The following is a 6073-nucleotide window of genomic DNA, read 5'->3' on the forward strand; positions in this document are numbered from 1 at the left end:
CACACTTAATTTCTTATTTGTCTGTATTAATCATTTTTATTTTTTTTCAAAATTTTAAAATTCTAAATTATAATCATATTTAAAAAATAATGATTAATTAATTTAAAAGGCCTAATATTAAAAAAAAAATTGTTTTATTAATCTAATTTGTCCAAAAAAATATACCTTTCTTCTTTTAGTTTTTAATTTTTACAAATTAAGGAAATAAATTTTGAATTATTATTTAAATTTGGATAAAATTATAAAAGGCAATTAGTAGTTAAAACATGATATTAAAAGCTAATTATGATAAATTAAGGGTAAAATATTGATATTTTAATATTAATTTCCATAAAAATTCATAAATATAAAAACATGCGCTGAAAATCCTCAAATTAATTATCATTTCTTTAATGAGTTTCTATCCAAAAATATTTTTCTTTTTCATTGAATTATAACTTCCTATCATATGACTCTCATTCCTATTCATATGTTGTTTAAATTCAACTCTTACCATAAATAATAATAATAATAATAATAAAGCCTTGTAAGAAAATTTTTAGAATTTAAAAATTGAATATTTATATACCATGAGTATGAATTCTATTTCATACAAAAAAACACAAGTTTAAAATTATATTAAAAAGAATTGTGTTGAAACTGATTAAAATAATTATATAAAAGAAATTACGACATAATATTATATTAGTAGTCAAGACGAGTTTCATTGTAAATAAGATTCGATTATGATATGAATTATCGGATATTTACCTATTTCCGGTGTTTTTAGAAGCATTCCAAAAAACACGGCAAGACAAATAGATTCCAAGATAGTCATCTCATAGTATCTAAAAAACATACTTCAATATTAAAGGCATTTTTGAAAAAAAAAAATATATACCTACAATCAAAATTCAAATAAACACCGGATAAGTAATTTTTATAAAAACATTTTCAAAAAAAAATATTTGAATACATTTCAAGTAGAAATACCGATAAACATACTTTTATTTTAATTAATTTATTTAAAATCAATAATTAATTCATTGTGCAAAATTGATTGATTCACTTCTATTCCAAATGTGTATGGTAAAAGCATTTGAAAGGGTTCCAAAATCCTTGAATTATTTGGACCTTACTGTGACACATGTGATTAGGCTTACTGAATTTTCAAATATATATTTGAAAATTTTTATTTAAATAAAAAAAATTGAAAAATAAAATTATTGTTATTAAATGTTTGAAAAAGACAATATCATTATTGTGTAGTCTAGGCACACAGCTCTTGAGTCTTGGTCACAGAGAATCTTAAAAAATATTTATTATTTAAAAAAAAAAAGGGGGAGGGGTGGTTTTGGGGGATGGTGAGAGTGAGAAAGACACGCGTGAGCCCTGACCCCAAAGGGTCAGTTTTGCTCTGGCCCTTTTCAGTTTTAGCCTTTAGGTCGGTTCTATAGTATCCTTTTTAACTTTACCCTCACCTAGGGACACCCCCCCCTACATAAGTATAGTATTTATATACCATGAGTATAATGATTTAATCCCCAAAAAAAACATGGTATTTATTTTTAAAAGTCCATATCAATAGTGTTTGGATAGAAAGAATATATGTGGGAAAAGAAAATGGACAAGTTGTAAACAGAGAAAGGACAAATTCCACTCTTTTCATGCCCTTTCTAATCTAAAACCCTAATGTGGTTGATAATTCTTACAACAAGGATAAAGGATAAATAGCACTCTGGTTTCTTAAAAGAACATTTTTTTTTTCTTGGAAAGTGGGAAGGGAGGAGGCAGAAGAGGATGAAAAATGTGATAAGTATTGAGAGATTCATACTGAGAAAGCATGATTGCAGACAACCCCACCAAAGGGAGAGGAGCAAATGACCTTAAATTTGAATGCCCACTATTTTATATGGTGGTTTGTAGTGGAGAGAACACTATGGGCTATGCCCATGTGGGGCTTGGAATGGTAAGTGGGTCATTATATTATGTGATGATTCCTTTGGGGTTTCTATCATCCATTTAGAGAGGCTTTGATCTCACTCTTCATATGCATTAACTCCCAATCATATCTCAATCAATTTGCCCACTTTCTCTTTTGTTTTTTTGTTTTTTTTTTGTTTTTTTTTAATCCTCACAAAAAAGTTTTTTTGTACAATGACATCAAGATAGAGACCCACAAGGTGGACTGCACTTCAATTTTATTTTCAAGTCAATTCTTTAGTGGTTATTCATCTTGAGATCAAATAGAAAATTTCAAGTTGATAAATCATTTGAGGATTTGGGTGGCTTTTCTTTTTTTAAATTTAAAGGTTGAATAGGTTTAAATTTATCTAAAATGAACATTAACGGACTTCAAATTGAACATAAAGGTAAAAATATTTCCTTTTCATATTTAAAAAAATATATCTCATACCTTTGTATCGGTTTTATTTGTTTATATCATTATATTTGTCTTTTTTTCAATACTTTTTTTTTTTATGGATATCAAAAAACATCACCAAATACGTCTTATACTTTTATATTCAAATTTCATTTATTTGTATTATTGTGTTTTAATCTCATTTATTTATACAGTTATCTAATAATTTAAATTCTATCAGTCAAGAAGGAGTATCCAATGGATAACAATTTGGTAATTTAAAGTATGTTTTTTTAATTGTTTTTAAAAACAGTTCTAAAAAATGGTTTTTCAAAAAAAATTCTTGATTTTTTATAGAACAAAAATTTGTTTGGAAATCTAAAATGTTTTTAACATTTTTTAATATTTTTCAAAAATAATTTTTATGTGTAGTATTTTATTTGTAATCATTCTATATATTTGTATAATTATTTTTTAAAACAACTCTTAAAAAATAAGTAAAAATAAGATAAAACAAATAAAAGATGTTTTCCAAAAATACTTTGTTTTCTGTTCTTAAAAACATATAATAAAGAACAAAAAACTGAAAACATAAATAACTTTTAGTTGTCAAATGTGTTTTTTTTTTCTTTTTTTAAAAAATATAAAATTATATTTTAAAACAGTTATCAAAGAGCCGTTTAGTAATTTTCTAACTTTTACCATTACACTCTGGTAATTATAAAAGTCATTTCATGTTAGAGTTACGTGTTCACGATGATCCCAATATTTTTGTCATTGTGCACGGTCCAAACCATAATCATTTGCTACCGATATAATAATTCAAGAGGGGTTCCATTCCAATTATGGATGTTATCACAACCATCTCACTTTTTTCATACAATATAATTTATATTAAATTATAGATATCTAGAAGATTCATCTTGGTGCAAAATCTTTGAGATTCCCTCCATTTCAATGTCACATGTCTTTCCATTGGCGTGATATAAAGTAATAAGGGATAGGGGAGAAGAATAATGAACATTTCTCAATGAAATGCCCATGTAATACTAAAATCATGCCTAATGTTGTCTCCCATGAGGGAATATAATAACACTTTGAGTGCTTTCCCATAATCTTCCTTGACATACAAAATTTTGTTGAAATCACTCCTTAACAAACGTGGTCGGCTATATTTTATGCATGTATTATTGTCATCATTTTTTTTTCCTATTTAGTTCCCTTAAATGATATTTATGAAAACATGATACAATGATGGTAAAAGTACGACAACCCACTAGAAAAGTTAATGATATTATATAAACGTTTTATATGTATAGACCTTTTTAATTAAGTAGATGTGTTTGAAAATTGTAAGGGTCTTTTGAACTTAAAACAAATAATATCTGCACAGTTATAAGCAGATCTTTATATATGACTCATACTCTTAACCTAGTAAATGACTTTTAAAGTTATGAGAGTCATTTGTGTGTAAAGTGGACAATATTTACATGTTTGAAAGAGGTGTTTATAAAGAGATAATAACATACTTGCTTAATTTTAAGTCGAACTTATATTTAAGAAAATTAGAACTTCCTAACTCGTAGTTGGATATGGCTACTCGTTTTTCTAATTAAAATAGTATGTTAAATTTGATATAATTTTAACCATTTAAGAGTTGCTTTGGAACATTGAAATAAAAAATGATAATAAAAAATTAAACCAATAAATAAAAATGAGAATAAAAAATTTATTAGTTTAAAAATTAAATAAGATAATAACTTCTCTCTTGTATACCATCTTTAGAGCGCAATTTAGAATATTTCTATTAAAAGTATTTTATGAGAAATAATTTTTAGGAAAATCATTTATCAAATGTTTTTATTTTCAAAATTTTAATTGTGTTTTGTAAATTTTACAAAACATTTTTTTTTTCAAGAACACTTTTTAAATTAAAAAGACTTTCTAAAATCGTTATACTCTTAGGTGATATTTGTTTTTTAACTGAATAGAAAAAAATAAAATATTTAATTAAAAGTACCTTATTGATATTAATCAACATAATTAATTGAAGTGAATTTGTTATCCATAAATTTAGTTTAGTTATGTTGGTTGATGTCAATGAGTTGCTTTTAGTTGAATGGAAAAAGTCAAATATTTTGACTTTTCTATTAAGTTAAATACTTTGGCTTTTTTTATTAAGCCAAAAAACAAACACCGCCTTATTCTTATCCTATCTTTGTACGCTTGCTCTTCAATATGTTTTCAAATATTATAATAGTGTTGTATCGGTGCGGCCCAAGTAAGCCGGAAACTTGATCCAAGACTAGAAAACTTGGTCTGGACATGGAACTTAGGCCTCCGGGCTTGGGAAAAGGGCACCTGTAGCCCATTTTTCATATTCCCCCGCCCTTCCAAGCCAGGCCCAGCCCAAACATTTCAAGCCCTAACTTAGGGGTATGCAAAAAATCAATTGAACTGACAAAATGGATCAAATCGAATCAGTCTGGATTAATTGACTAAAAGGAGGAAAAAATTCAAAATTTGTAAAATTAACCTCATCCAGTTTTTAACTTAAAAGTAATCCATTTTTGACATAAATACCCTTCATCATTTTCATTATTTACATGTATGTTTTAAAATAAAATGTTATTTTTATAAGAAAAAAATGAGGCATTCTTATCCAAAGTAAGTATTTTTTTAGTAAAAAAAAAAAATGAGAGGTTAAATTTTTAATTTCATGTTATTTTGTCTCTTTTAATTGGTTATTCCTCATTTTTAAATATTTTCAAATAATTTCTGTTTTTTAAATATAAAATTATATTAAATCAAATCAATTCAATTCAGTGCTCTTCCATTTCAAACACCGTAAATAGAATTAAAAGTCATACATCTATTACTTATATTATTTATTTAAGCTATGTTTGATTCTCCAAAAAATTGAAAGAAAATACAAGAGAAATAAAATTAAGAGAAAAAATAAAATAAAATAAAAAATAAATTATTTTTATATGTTTGTTTGTACTTATTTCACTTATTTTCCTCTATTATCTAAATATTAAATAATTTTAAAATATATAAATTTTTAACTAATTTAATTTATTGGAATTATTGTGGCCTTGATGATAGTATGAAGTTAATCTCCACAATTTTAAAGGTTCATGGCCAAATTCATAAACCTCATGTGTTTACATTTCCATATTTTACACCTTTTAGAGTATGTTTGGTAATGATGGTAAAAAATATTTTTAATTTCTTAAATACTTGAATAATAAAATTTTTCAAGTGTTAAAAATATTAGAAGTATTTTCTAAAATGACTGTCAAAATAAACTTTTAGAATGTATTTGATAGTGTTTTTAGTATCTTTAATACTTGAAAGATAAAAATTTTAAAGTATTAAAAAGATTAAAACACTTCTTAAAATCACTATCAAATATATTATTAACATATGAGAAAAATTAAATATATATATATATATATATAGTATGTGGTATTTGGAAAATACAAGGTATCATGACCAAAGTTACAAACCTATCAAGTTGTGTACAAAGTGCAATGACCAAAGTCATGCATTTAAATTAACGTTTTCATATACCATGAATACTACATGAAATCAAGAAGTGAGGATTCGTGTATTTAAAAGGAAGTGTTCATTTGTGACTCTTGATTGAAGGTCACTTGAAATGATATAAAAATGGCTCTTGGCTATTTCTCCACTCATCCTAAGTTTGTGAAGTTTTCCATCATTTTG

Source organism: Vitis riparia, chromosome 4 (genome assembly GCF_004353265.1).
Source record: "Vitis riparia cultivar Riparia Gloire de Montpellier isolate 1030 chromosome 4, EGFV_Vit.rip_1.0, whole genome shotgun sequence".
Lineage (NCBI taxonomy): Eukaryota > Viridiplantae > Streptophyta > Magnoliopsida > Vitales > Vitaceae > Vitis > Vitis riparia.